At 38.7% G+C, this 15,907-nt stretch overlaps 1 protein-coding gene across 16 annotated transcripts in view; it reads right to left on the minus strand.

The window, feature by feature from the left end:
* ELAVL2 (ELAV like RNA binding protein 2) overlaps positions 1-15,907 on the minus strand; it is a 134,736-nt gene that overhangs the window by 40,264 nt on the left and 78,565 nt on the right. The gene's annotated exons all lie outside the window — the stretch shown is intronic.

Genomic DNA, 15,907 nt, shown 5'->3' on the forward strand with positions numbered 1-15,907 from the left:
ACTCAATCAAATTTCTCCAAAGAGGGTTTTGTGATCTAGATTAGAACAGGAAAATATGAACACAGAAGATTTGCAGTGATGACATCCAAGCCAGTGAGAACATATGGGAAAGAAGAAAAAGAACATAAACGTAACAAGAGAAAAAAAAAGTGTGGAATAAGAGTTGCTGCAAAGTAACTACTTGTTGTTGTTGCCACCCTCCCCCCATCATCTGAACCCTCTCACTCCTGGCTCAGTGATGTTCGAAATCTCAGAAAATCGGAGCTACCAAAAGCAGTTGAATAAACAGGATGCAAAGCTTAGTAAAGTTAATCCCAAAGGTCTTAAGTTTTCAAAGAAGAAAAGTTTCTCAGTTTAAAACAAAAAATATTATACAGATGACAAATGGGCATAAAAAATGTTTCGTCTTCAAAAGTCAATACAAACTAAATGAAGATTTCCCAGATGCCCAAGGACAGTCCCAATGCTTTTATTAAGTACTGCTGTTGCATGAATTTCACAGGGAAGTGAGGGATTTGTTATTGACGGTAGGTCCAAGTGGTTATCAATGGGGGTTTTTAGGACGGATAACCTGATTATCTTAATGTGGTTACTTGTTACTACATAAACGAAAAGAGAAGGCTACATACAGTGCCCAATATGAAAACTGGTGATTGTATTTTGGGACCACAATCAGAATTTTGGATAATCACTTCTAATATATGCGCTCTTATGAAAACGTATTTTTTCCTGATTTTAAAAAAGAAAAAGGAACAGATAGGTCAAAATTAATTAGGTTAATTTTGTGTATCTCACAATAAAATTGAGAGGTTTTATTTTACAGTTCTAGTAAAGAGTCGCGTATGAAGCCACCGTATTTTCAAACATTCAGATTTTTATTAATTCAACATTTAGCACGTGTCTTCTGCGTGCACTGTGCCCCTCCTATGTAAACGTGTTGTCGTCCGATTGTCACTGAGTAGAATTAAATTGGCTGAATGTAACAAGATCTGCTCAAGGAACCAGCTTACAGTGTAAAGAAGACGGACTTCTAATACTGGCTCTGGTGTTGACTGGCTGTCAGTCAGCTATGCAACTTTGAAGAAGCTACTTAACATCTCTCTGAACCACAGCTTCCTTATCTCTAAAATGAGGATAATTCCTACCCAACTAGGTTGCTGACACAATGATGAAAATACTCATTAAAGATCAAAGTGGATCATCCTAGTCAAAATATTACATGAGAAAAAATACCATGCTTAGTGTTAAAGTTTTTAAGTGTATTCACTTAAATGAAAAAGATGCTACGAATGTAACAGAAAAAAAAGGGCAAGCCAAGTATCGTATAGTTTTGTCACACTGCTGTTCTATGACAAAATAAATCAATTGTATCAGCATAGTCTAATTGCCCTTTATACTCATACTATTCCTCTACCTGCATCTTAGCAGCTTCTGACCCCAGTGCATTCTCAATCTGGCTGCACTGGAATCAACTAGAAAGCTTTAAAAAACTAAAACAAAAAAAACCTGATGCCAGAATCTCACTCCCACAGATAGATATACACACACACATATATGTGCGTGTATATATATATATTGAGATCTCACTACATTGGCCGTGTGTGTGTGTGTGTGTGTGTGTGTGTGTGTGTACATGAGATGAGATCTCACTATGTTGGCCGGGATGGACCTGAACTCCTGGGCTCAAGTGATCCTTTCATCTTGGGCTCTGATTTTATTGGTCATGAGGCACTGGTACTACCTTTCTAAAACCCTGGTGACTAACGTACAACCTTCACATTGAAAAATCACTATATTAATGGTGAGAACCAAGCTGGGGCTATAATGGGGCTGCGGAAAGGCCTAAGAAAGGTCTTGCAGGGAAGATTGCCATTTTACAGTTGAGTTGTTTAGATATATATGGATGTGTTTCTTCTAAAATCTTCAAGTTATCCATCATTTCAAAGAAACAGTTTACTGGCCTCCTGAGGTCAGTCTGGGACACAGGAGTGCCCACTGAGATTAGATCACTGGGTAAAGTGAAAAGCCTGTCTTGCTTACTTCCTACTTAGGCTGTTTCCCGCTGTGGCCTCTGAACCATTTCTCCTGGCCTGCTGTAGGCACTCAAACGTTTACTAAATCAAAGAATGAGAAACTTCCTTTTGTTAATTATTTAACCAAAGGTATATTACCGCCACCATCAGAGGACCCAACTATCAAAGGGGTCCTTCCACCTGACACCCTCAAGCAATCATGACTAGCTATAATGAGTCAGTCAAATATCTAATATCTGTTAAGTTGTTTATACTCAGAAATATTTATCCCCAAATGACTTCTCCTTGTAAAAATGTCGACTAGTGGCATTATCAGGATGAATGCCACTCAGAATATGTTTCAGGTAAGCAAAACTGTATTCTTATCCTAAGCAAAATAATATGAAAGTTTGGGGTGTATGTGCCACTGAAAGACTGTACTCCTAAATCTACCATCGTTGTTGCATTAAAATGTTGGCACTGTAACAAAAGGGAGTTAGAACTTTACAGTAAAAATCTGTAATCAAGGCAGCAAGTATTTATTGGATGTTTAAAATATATGAAGGGCATCACAGATGATCCCAAGATAGGCAAGCCTCCCCATTCTCACCTTTTAGCTACATGGTATTTTACTGTTTAATTGTAGCTTCACATTAACCATGTTCGGTACTCAGATTCTTCTCCTACAAGGTAGAAATGGTATCTGAAGCTTGGCAAGGTCAATCAGCTTCTATAAATCAAAAAGGCAGGGAGGAAGTAGTAAAGTCAGGACTTGAAGTCTGGACTCTCAAATCCTGTGACTCTTCTACACTCAATTAACAACTAGTTTATACCTGAACTGAGACTTCAGGCACAATGTGTGTAAGCCCAGGACTAGTTTGTAGCCAATATGCCTGAATAATAATGTAGTCAGGCATTTCTGACACTTTTACTGCAAAAGTTACTTCCTGGTTGACTACTATCTCAAATTTCTGTACCTTCTGTACATTATCAGTTTTATTATATATCAATTTCTGTGCCATTATTCATTCCTATGACAACATAAATTGCATCTTATTTATATAGTGCATATTTCTGGTTGGAAGTGAGTGCACAGTTTTTAAAAATAAAAGCAGTAGCAAGTCAAACATTTAAAAAAAAAAACAAAAAAACCTAACCTACCCTCTTCCCACTCTTGTATTCATCAGTAACTGTCATGGGCCACCCAGGGAAGGTTTAGAAACCAAGCATTATTTATCCATATCATCCAAATCTATTTTTCAAGTCTCTCTGAATTTAGAATGTGCATACTGATAATCCCCAAACCAAGATTCATTTCTTTAAAAATTTTATAAAGCTCTACATTTAAATTCCAAGTATAACCATTACAGAAACCAACATGATTAAAAGACTATTTTGACCAAAATGACAAAGCTAAGGCCCTTCAAAAAAAAAAAAAAAAAGCCTAAGAAAAACAAATCCTGTCTTTAAATGCCAAAATATTCGACTGTTAACTGCACATCAAGAAGAGGGCCAATGCTACATGTCCTCAGCTATTCTCATAAGCTACCTGTGGTCACATGTTCTTAAGAATTTTTGAACCATTAATCCAAATCTTTTTTCTTTCAAGGCAAGGTCTCTCTCTGTTATCCAGGCTAGAGAGCAGTGGCATGGTTTCAGCTCACTGCAACTTCCACCTCCTGGGTTCAAGCTATTCTTCTGCCTCAGCCTCCCAAGTAGCTGGGATTACAGGTGTGCATTACCACACCCGGCTTTTTTTTTTTTTAAATATATATTTTTAGTAGAGACAGGGTTTCATCATGTTGGCCAGGCTGGTCTCCAACTCCTGGCCTCATGTGATCGGCCTACCTCGGCCTCCCAGTGTGTTGGGATTACAGGTGTGAGCCACCACGCACAGTTCCAAGTCTTGATTCTACTACCTCTGATAGGGATTCCAGAACTTTCCTATACTCTGTACTGCACTGTCGTGTATGAAGCCTTTTGTTTTATACCCTTCTTGTTAATCTAACATATAGGCCACAGAAAAGAAACCTTCTTCATGAGAGAGAGAGAAAAATAGCTTATAAAATGCACCGGGCACAAGGAGAATAGTTATAAAAGGTCAGTAGAAATCATGGTCAAGGGATCTATACCACAGAGCTGAAGTACCCCACAAACCTCTGAAGAAGACCAAAGACTACTGAGAGAAAGAAGGGGTCAAAGAGAGGAAAACAGGAAGAGAATTCAGTTAGTGGCAAAGTGCTACTGTGGGAAACACAGTAAACGCCAATTTATCCCAAACTGTGTGTAATTCAAAGCATCAGCCATTCCCTTGCCACCTACATTGCTTTTAATAGCCTACTTTAATTAAAATTTTCATTGCATATTTTAATTAAAAATACACAATCTTCTGGACCTTTTCATTCAAAGGTCACTTTATTTAGTCTTTTCTATTTTAAATTACTACCAATGTTCAGAATAATCAAATTACCCCCTCAGGTTTAAAAGCGAAGGCAAGAGACTACCATAATTCTTGATTAAAAGGCATATTAATTTTATCCAACCAATATTAAATGAGACCCTCAACACAAAATTGTGAAAAATAAAATTTTTTATTTAAAAAAAAAAAAGAGTAACCCTACAAATTTCTCATCTACAATAAGCATTCAATACCTATGGAAACCATACTTTCTACTAGGTCCTGAGAATACAAGACACAAAGTTCTTTCTCATAAAGCTTAAATTCTGATGGGGTAGATAAATGAACACATTCTATAGGGTATTAGAAAAAATAGAGCTAAGGGGAAAATAGCAGCAGGGCATGAGAGTGGGGAGTGGACAAGCAGGGCTGCTGTTTAAACGAAATGATCAGAAGCGGCCCCATCCTGCAGGTAACATGTGATCCAAGGCTTGAAGGAACTAGCTGAAGTCTAACAGTGAAGATCCGCAAGACGTATTCCAACCAAGTTCTACCATACACACATCACAATCTGCCAGTTCCACCAGCTAAATTGGCCTCTTGTCTGCATTAGCATTGGTTCTGTATTATTCTGACCCTGATTATTGTTATACTGTCCTAATAGGACACCCCTTGCTTCTACTTCCGTTAATTCCGAAAATAGCCATCCTCTACTGTAACATCTTCCTAAAACACAAATCTAACCATACTCTGGTTTCCAGTCACTGTCGGTTTTTTGCTCACTTCTACTTTTGCTCATCTTCCACCACTCCTACACATACACCCTAAAACGCACATTCAGTTCTCTATGTCTGAACACAGCTCTCCAAGTAGCCAACTCCCATGTATCCTTTGAGACTCTCTGAGGCCATTTCCTGCTACAACTTGCCCCATCCCCAATGCACACTGTTCAGTGCTCCTCCCACCTAGTCCTCATACAGCTTCTTATATTATTCCGTTACCTTACTACATGTGTCTGGGGTCCATCTGGATGCCTCCTCACTACACGGCTGAGCGAAGGCAAGCAGAACATAGTTCCTGACAAAGAGGACCTTAACACAGATCATTAAATGTCCCAGGTTCTTAACGGTTTAGAACAGGGTCCCTAAATTGTACCACATAGGTTACAGAACATGTGGAGACGAGATGCTCTAATGTTACTGTATTCTGCCTTCCTAAGGAAGTCATACGAGTTTTTTTAACAGTTCATGTAAAATTGTTCATATTAAAAATTTCTACAAATACCATTAAGATGAAGTCTCAATTTTAAAAAATGTCACCTAGAGTAATTTGATAGATTTACATAAATCTGTTCTACAAATCTGTAAGTATGAATTATGAGATGTCAGCATATAATTTTGTTTAAAGAACTTTTTCACTAATATAATTAAGTCTGCCAAGACTATTCATGTACAAGTCAAATAAAATACAGAGTGAATTCTGTAAAAACCTGGTAGTGAATCAACAATAAAAGGTGACTACACTGATTGATGTGTATCTTTCATTTAGAGCATTAGCAATGTTTTATGAAATAAAAGAATAAAAGCAGTGTGAATCTTTTTTAAACCCCACAGTTGGCAGAAACAGGTCACTGTGGTCCTCTGTCAAGCAAGACTTGTAACCTGAGGGTTTAATAATGCAATACTTTGAAAAAGCTAAATTGAAGATTTACTTTCTCTAAACACTGCATAAAACTGCATGCCTTAACAAGAAAAAAAAAAAAAAAAAGCAAATAATTTGATTTACAAAAACAAGTTTTCATTACAAAGTGGGAAAATTTTTGGTTTGTAATAAAGACCCTGTTCCCTCTCAAAACCCTCCCCTCTCCTCCTCCCCAGTAAACATACAATAAAGTTGCAAATATGTTGTATTTCTTCAGATGGACTTACTGTTCTTGGACACTCATTATGTGTGTCTGTTCAGACAGGCTGCGCACTGCAACTCTGGCACCAAAGCAACTTGCACCAGACTTTACAAGGGAGCTTTTTTAATATCTCAGACCTGATACGCAGCAAAACCATGTGGGTACCACACAGCAGGGAAAAGCTTTGAGAGAATCTTAGAACAGAGGGATGCAATTCTCTCTAGTCACGTTTTTCTCCAAATTTTAATTCCTGACTTGGCCTGAGTCTCCTCAAATGTAGCATGCCAGATGCAGCAAGTCCTTCCGTGTAAACACTCAACTAACTCGGGTCAAGTTAAACAGGTCCTCCTTGCTGCCCTCTCATGAGTAAGATCAAATTGTAATACGGAAGACTGGTGAGATCCTATTACTACAGTCCAAGCCAGCCTTCCTGAAAGCTAGGAGCATTTCTGCCAGCTTCCCAAAGGACATTACCAGGGATTATCACAAGGATAGAGAATTCAACCTAGACACTCACATAATACAGAAAACAGATGGCTCACTCAAAGACTCATCTTCTATCCAAATGCTAATAAAGCTGGCCTGAGATTGAAAGGCCCCAATGTTTCTGATTTACAGGACTTTACAGATAGGTGGAGTTAATATAGAAGAGTTAAAATTGTAACTTTTTTGCTGAAATCAAAGTTGTAAACAGTGATCATTTGGAAAATATTACTTAAGCAGCCTAATTCTAGAGGCAGCAGTTAATGTCCTCAGCACCCGGGCATTTTCTTTCAAGTTAATTTTAATGGCCATATCTGTCCCCTGATTAGGCAACTGGTAGAGCTCTATTTTCCTGTAGTTCCAGTCCCAGTAATTATGAATCTGCTGGCAATGCAGCATGACCCTGCTTAAGTTGGCGAAACTGTGCGTTCTTAATATATCACATTTTCAGACAACATTAAAAACTCCCACACAAGTCAGTCTTAGACTACTGAGAACAGAAACAGCATATTTAATCTTCTAAATTATTGTCAAGTATTACACTGGGTACACAAAGATGTCTTGCATCCGAGACCAGAAAAATTAGGAAAAATTATCTGAAGTAGGAAAATAAACCAATTCTTTCATAATACACAGGATGAGATTCTATCCGAAAGCAGGTTCTCCCACTTGAAAGAAAGTGACTGAGATAATGTAGCATCCTCAGCACCACAATCAAAACAAAAGGTAGTTCTCATTACTTATTGATGTAGATAGCTTCTCTAAAAGATAGGTCAGCAGTTCTACCTTCAAACACTGGAGGTGCCACCAGGACAGAGCAAATGCCAAAAAACATTCAGGCAGCCTGAAAGTCATACCCAACAATTCAAAAAAGGTTAGGACATTAAAGACTCTGAGCTAGTGCAATCTACTTTCAACTAAAGACTTGGGTCTGCTGCAACTTTCTCATGTCTCTGTTAAACACAATTAATTCTGTACAGAATTCCTCCACCACCCCCCGCCCCCCCCACCCCCCCACCCCCGCCCAACACACACACACTAACAGGGGCTCATATTATTGCTTTATCTTGTGTTTACTTAAAAGGCAAAGGAGCTGTTTAAGTAAGCATCATTTAGGATGAAGGCAAAGGAACCACATTCCTGAAAACACTACTGTGGTAACAAGTTAACTATGGTAGTAAATTAACTATGGTAGTAAAAAGGGCATCTGCTGTCACTTGTTCGACCATCTGGTGTCAATCTTAGCAAACATGCACTCTTGCTTGTGCCTACACACACACACACACACACAAACACACACACACAGCAGCGCATTAAGAGGCACTACAGCTTCTTAATGTGTTTTTCTCTGTGTAAGAGATCATTTTTTTAACTCCAGTATCACAAGGAAAAAAAAAAAATTAAAGGCTCTATCCACTATGATTACATCAGTGCCTGTTTTGAAACTATGTCAGAGTCCTGCAAACCACCATGGAGAGCTCCCCATTTTGTCAAGAATGAGAAACTATAAAATTAGACTCTACCAAACTCACAAGGTCCACGTTATAAAAAATTCTTGTTAGAGATAAATTTTCTTCTTGAGTATTTTTTAAAAAATCACTCTCTCACCCAAAAGTTAAAGTTTTGCCAGCCCAAGCCTTCCAGTATGAAAAGGGGAAAATGCCCATTCCCACTGCCCCATAAAAACACATGCCTACCTTTCTGGAAGTCAACAGTACCACTGCCAAAATATCAAGCAACTATGATCCTTACATTACATATATCACATTTAATTCTCACCACAAGGCTACACGTAGATACACCTGTATCTGTTTTACAGACATAAATTTGGAGGGTCAGAGACACTAATTTAACTTGCTCAAAGGCACACACAGCTAGATGGAAGGAGCAGTTAGGTTTCCAAGCCACAATTAACCTTTCCAAACTCAGTCTTTCCACAACTATACACTTTATTGCCTTAGGCCATGTGTGGGAATTATTTTGTGGCAGAATCCTGTACATTCAAAGTTTACAACTTTCCAATCAGAGTATTTATAATCTCCAAATACATCTGTATTTTTTTCTTGTTCTTTGTCATGAAATCAATTTACTGGAACTTCAATTCCTTCCAAGAGACTATCTATTCAAAAACAAAAACAAAAACAAAAACACTCCAACCTGAAAGAAAAGGAAGGACATCCTGCTGCAGGTGCACAAACCACTTAAACCCTCAAAACAAACCCATCATTACAAAACAGAGAGATGAGAGGTATCTGCATTATAAAAAGATTCATTTAAAAATGGGCCTTAATTTACATACTCCTTTTCCAAACTCAGAAAGCAGTTCTTATGGCTAAAGCCAAACATGTTTGCTACTGCCAAAACTGTCTCCCACACAAGACGCTTCTCTCCTCAGCAGATTGCATTAAAATGCTTTCATACGCATAGCATGGTTTCATAGCAGTGGAAAAGAACATGGGATCAATACCACATGGTCTCTGCCCTCTAAGATGCTCAAACATTTTAAACCCCACACAGTCAAGAAGGCAGACACAGGCACCTAATGAACATGAAATACACAAAGTATGTCCAGGGGTTTCACGATTAACCAGGACCAGCTTGAAAAAGATAACTCTTCAGTGTGTCAAAACAGAGAATATGAAATTGAGGTGTTTCCTGACAAATTCAGGAAATAGATACATACAGAAGAACAAACTTGTAAAGAAGTATAAAGGAGATGGTCAGGCCAAAGGCACACTATGCCAAACATAAGGGGTCTATGTGGAGGTAGGCAAGCTGACTTCCAATCCTGGGAGCAAGGCTCACCCTTGTGAAGGTTTACAGCAGTCCAACTGCAGGGTGTAAGCACTGAGCAACAGTGAGGAAAGAGACACAGGAGAGACCCAGGGACAGTCACCTTAGTGACTGGTACAACCACTGAGCAGATGCAAACGTAGGACTGTAACTGGGACCTCCATGTTAAAAATCGCCCACTTTCTTGTTTCTTTCTTCCCTTCCCACTCCATTTCTTTCCTCTCTGGACACTCCTCTAGCCAAAGCATGCTTATCTATTTATGCTCTTAAGAAATCTCAAAGGCTAATTCTGAAACAAACCCTGCGCAGAGCCCCCACTGCAAAATCCTCACAATTAGGACGAGTCATAATTAGTCCACCACCTCTAGGCCAAAGGCAAGATAATGCCAACCAGACCTTCAGACACCCAAGACAGCCACTGAACAAGACACACAGATCCTGAACCCTGCACCACTGCTGGATGTCTCCCATACCAAATTTCCCTTTGAAAGATCTATCGTAAATTTTAAAACTGAAGATGGTACTTTAGAATGTTACTCTGCCATATTCTCAGTTTGCTGGCTCTCCCATTAAAACTGCCTTTCCTTCCACTCATCCTTGCCTCTGGTGTTCTGGCTTTCAAGTGGCAAAGAGCTGAACCCGGGTTCAGTTACAGGCCTTCTAGAGTAATGGCCAGGACTGAAACCTAGCAACTCCCTGTGTCCCAGGAGGATCCATACTTCCTCGGCATGATAATGTCTTGTCTTTGTAAAAGTCACTAGAAGGCAAGAAACCTTCTGAACCATAATACCCAGAGATTAATACAAGACACCAACTCAGTGACCTTGCAAATATTCTTGCACTATAAAACTAACAGATATGGATAACCCCCACCACCAAAAAGCTAAACTCAAGATGACTACACGTCAGAGAGGACTTATGATTTTCTGAGATCTCCTTTACATAGTTGTAAAAACAAGTACCTGTATCCTCTTAATTCCCACCCCTTGCCCATAACGCTGCTGTTATGAGTGGGGAGAAACCACCACAAGTGTTAACAACCTTATTTTTAAAATCCGAGCAGGAATTGCAAAATTATACATATTGTGGGAATGCATGCACATACCTACGTTCTTCACATATGATATGGTGACACCAAGTTAGAAAAGGAGTGAGAGAGGGAGGGAACCAGGGTCATTAAGAAGGGAATATTGGATAGCATCACATGATTGATGTTTCAATAAAGTAAAAACATATTTCACCTTATGTGCACTGATCATAAAGTATCTGCTATAAAGGGATATGTGGGGGGAAACTGTCCACTGTAGTTCCTTTTATATCAAAAAGAAAGAGAAGAATTAGAGATATTTTTAGCCAAGACAAAGGAAGTAAATTTCCAAAGGACATCCATCATCCCCAGTTGATACGAAGATTAAGTATAAATAACATGTGATTTTCCTTTGTACAGGACATGTTGCTTAGTTTATAGTTAATGAAGAGGTAGTTAACCAAGAGGGTATGAGGAACATTTTTCTTTCCTTCCTCTAAACTTAAAAGAGTCACACACAACACTGATTTTTATATGCTTAGGAAAAATCCCCAAACAGACTGACGGTGTTTGGGCAGGTGGGGGTAAAATGCTAAGTATAAAGGAAACCTATTTAAATACTATACACACAGCTTCAAAAAAGCTCTCTGTCATGCAATAAAGTCAAGGAATCCCAATGGAACACAGCCCACAGAGAAAACTGTGCTGTACATGGTTAAAGTTATAAAGGCTATGGGGTCATATGGGAACCATGGCTATGAATTAAGTCAAAGAATTACACTGAAAGAAATAAATCTCAATTTTGTTTTTGCTCAGGAACAGCTTATGCTACAGCAAACCACTCTGAGACCACAGGGCAACTTGCCCACCAATTAACAGATGGCTGCTAAAGAGAAGTACAAAACCGTACAGCTCCTACAATTGCCACCTGCATATCACACATAAGCATTTCTTCCCCCATCACCTCATTTAAAAGTTGACGTGATTAGCTATTGTAATCCTCCAAATTTAAAATTCACAGACACTCTGAGGAAAAGTTTGCTTAAAAGATTGTACCTTGACAACGATTCCCGAGAACACAAAAGTAATGTGGCACCATTGATATGAACATGATGTAGTAAACACACTATCCTGCCACAGAAGGGGAGCACAGAGGCGTGTCTTTTACCACTGACTTTAAAGTATCTTAAAAACGAAATATCTAATTCATATACCCAGCAACTTAGTACACCTGACCACTGCTACTAATTCTGGATACATCTTTCCCATGAAACAGGAAGAACCTAAACACAAAAATAATTTTTTTAACATATTACCATTTTATCATCTCAAGTACTCATAATCTACAGCAGGGTAGAGGCAAAAAAGATTCTTATTCAACAACCCCTCAATTTTAATTCAACTTAAAAACTTTTAATGTGATGCTTTCTTTAATCTGCTCTTACTGAAGTTACTCGATTTGCTTATTCACATATCTGAGACCCACTCTTCGGGAAGGCACTATGTTTTTATGGCACCAGCTTAAACAATATGAAGGACCATCTGATGTGGGAAGTAACTTCTATACACAGAGTTTCTCAGCTATTTGGGCCACATTACATGCCCACTTGGCAAACACATTTTTAAGATTAAGGCAGAGACAAGTAGATCAGAAGAATCCATCTTACTACCACAAAGAGGTCCCTAAGGAAAGGGAGGTTAAGAGTTTAAGGCCTCTAGTCAACTGGCCTTACAAATTTGAAACTGAGATCTCATCTGTGGGCAAAGAAACTGCACTAAAGGTGCTCTCTAATGCTCATCCTGCCTATGATTCCACCATCTCCACCTTAAGTTTCACAAATTCAGATCTGCATGTTATAATCAGTCTTGTTATAGAGCTTCCTACAACGCAGAATGTCATACAAAATGTTAGGGATTCAATTACAAGTACACTACTCAAAGAAATGAATGTTTCACCAAATAACTAGTTTTTCAGCTCATTCCAATATTCAATAGCCTTTGCTGTCAAGAGCTTTCCTATTTTGTTTGCTGACAACTTCTTCTTTGCTTTTATAATGGAATAAGGAACCAAATAGTTACATATTATAAAAATAATCTCCTTTATTTGGGGAAAAACTTGAAATATGTATGGTGCCATATCACTTACTTGCCCCTATATCGAAATAGAATATAAGCTATTAAGTGCTTATTCTAGTTATCCTAATTGACAACATTATTCAGGTATTCTACTTAGATTACTAAACTTATTTTTCTCAAGCTAGAGTATTTTGTAGCAAGAAAACATATATATACTGAAATGGATTTTAACACAAAAGCCTACTACAATATGTTGGGGTTCTTTATCCTTCTTGCTCCCCCAAAATAATTAAATCTAATACTCATACTAAAGGGATTAGAACTTCCTTGATAGCATTATTCCCTACAAAACTAATTTGTTCCTTCATTTGCATTCTCTGTCATCTTCATCTATGATTTAAAGAAAGTGACACAAAAAAATTCTTAAAAAAAAGGCTGAACACAGTGGCTTCCAAAGAGCAGCACTTAGGGAGTCTGAGGCTAGAGGATCACTTAAGCCCAGGAGCTCAAGACGAGCCTAGGCAACAATAGGGAGAATCTGTACATAAATTAGCTGGGCATAATGACACACGTCTGCAGTCCCAGCTACTCTAGAGTCCAATGTGGGAAGATCACTAGAGCTCGGGCAGTTGAGGCTGTCATGAGCTGTGATGACGCCACCACACTCCAGCCTGGGCAGTGACAGAGCAAGACTCTGTCTCATGAAACAAACAAAATACAAACCAAATAAGCAGGAGCTATGGTAGATTTTTACAATTCCCAAAGAAGTATGTTTTCTGAATATAGGATCTATAGCCAAATTAAGATGTTATGAAAAGATTTTCTGTGTCATCCTCTATAACCTGGTAGGATCTTGGCCAGGTCATTCCCCAGCTCTACTCACCACCACATTTTCACTTAAAGCTACCGGAACAGAGATCCTCGTCAAATCCTTTAGGTGTACACAAATATCTTAATAGGTTGTAAGAATGAACATGAAATTGACTGGATTCTTTTTTGAACAATTACACTTAGGATTCTGCATCAATGACTTACTTGCTGGGAAAAAACATACTGCATATAAAGATAAAACTGGACCTGAATCTCTTCAAGGAGAACCAAAGGTTGTCCAAAAACCTACTGATGGCATATATTACATATCCCATGGGACACAGAAATTTAATGCCTGTAAGCATACATATGTCCCTACGTGGCTGGACACCAAAAGGGTTACCTGAAGGGTTTTAAATAAATGACCACTAAATAAGCAGAGGTCATTCACAGGCAAATCTGTTTTTCCACAGGATATACGGCTCTCCTCAGCTGCTAAAAGCAATGGGAGTCGCCAAACATTACTGACCTCTGAAGAATAAAAGCTAGAGATGAAACATCCAAAAAGACCTGCTGTGTGATCACAGAGAATGCTATTGCTGGTGGTCACTCTGTCACTCTTCAGGTTCTTCTTGCTCAAACTCAAGGAGCTAAGTAGTGCCCAAAAAACATAATTGAAAGGGGGAGGAAGTCACAAGAGGTTACTTAGGAGGGAGTATCAGCATCTTCACTGCACCTACCATTTTGCATAATTAAATTCAAACTTTGGTTTCCCCTATACTAACAATGTGACACAATTATCAATAAATTGGTCGAAAGACACTGAAAAGTGACTTTATTTACAAAATACCATACATAAACACCTCTCAAAACAGACAAATTCCTTTACCAATAGCTATGGCCAGTTCATAACAGCGCTTCCAATGAATTACAAAAGTTACTCTCTTATGGGTCAAATTGAGACCAATGAAAAATAAGCTTACCTTTCCGTTGAAAAACACTGATAGAAAAAAACATGAATTACATAAAAATTGTTTCAGTGGTGTTCTAGCCTGCACACTGACTCTAGCTAACTGGCAAAAAGAGGCACACTGGAAGAGGCACAGAGGGTTTTCAGAATGACTAACTGCTTGGAACCAGACTCCAAGGACTTAAGTGGTAGGAAGTAAAACTACCCCCACCCTCAGAACAGAGAGGCGAGTCATCATCACGATCTTATCCTTCCACACTTCCTTTAGAGCCTAGGTCCTGGGAGAAAATGCCTAACTGCCTTTATTCGGGTTCCTTACTGGCTGCTTGCCAATAGGAAGGCAGGAAGAGAACGGACCCACCCCACTGGCTTCTGGAATTAGCTTTTTCCCATCAGCAATATACTAGGAAAGATAATTCCCCAATATGCAAAGATCCTAATGAAATGAAAGACTGAGACAAGTTTGTCTTGGATCCATGAACATCCTTAGAGATCTTTCCATGCAAACTGAAAAGAAAAAATGCCTCTCTCATTTCCGTTCAAATAAATGACTGCATCAAATATTAACCATCAAATGAAATAATCAACAAATTGTTAGTGGACCAGACTATACTTTTATATCTTAGCTCAATCAAACAAACACCAATTTAGAGCATCCTGCATTCCACCTTCACAGTATGACAATTCCCTCCTTCTCTACCTCCCTTGAACCATGAGATGCATCACAACAACTTTCACTAGCTGAGTACAACAGTCTCCCACTTATCCTTGGGGGTTACAAGACCTCCAGTGGATAACTGAAACCACAGATGGTACTGAATCCAATATATACACTACTTTCTTTTTTTCTGATCTGTTAATCAAGATGGATCCTAAGTGACTAAAGGACAGGGACCATCTACAGCCATGAATAATGTGGACAAAGGTATGATTCACATCCTGGACAATAAAGTACAAAATTTCATCACGATACTCTGAATACTAACTCAAAACCTATGAACTGTTTATTTCTGGGATTTTCCATTTAATATTTTCGTATCATGGTTGACCACAAGAACTGCAGAAAGTTAAACTGTAGATAATGGGAGGACTACTGTATTTTATGACACTGGCTTTCTTCAACGGATAGTTTCCACTTGAAATCAAGAACCTACCAGTGGCTGATATTCTCCAGCTCACTCAAAAATCTCAGACTGCTGAACAGCTGGTTAAGCCTGAGTCATCTTTAGTCAAGACAAGACCTTACAGCTCCAGAGGTGGAAAATCTTCCTCATGCCAGTCAGAGGCTTTTGCAAACTCCCTACAAATATGAGTGCAAAGTAGGCAGTGGGGAGAAGTCTAAACAAAGCTTGCATTAAGACTATAACCATGAAATATTCGCCTTTTTCATTATTTTAAACTCTTACAACCCAGGGAAGGCTTTCTGTTAAGCCCC

Source organism: Saimiri boliviensis, chromosome 2, assembly GCF_048565385.1.
Source record: "Saimiri boliviensis isolate mSaiBol1 chromosome 2, mSaiBol1.pri, whole genome shotgun sequence".
Taxonomy (NCBI): Eukaryota; Metazoa; Chordata; class Mammalia; order Primates; family Cebidae; genus Saimiri; species Saimiri boliviensis.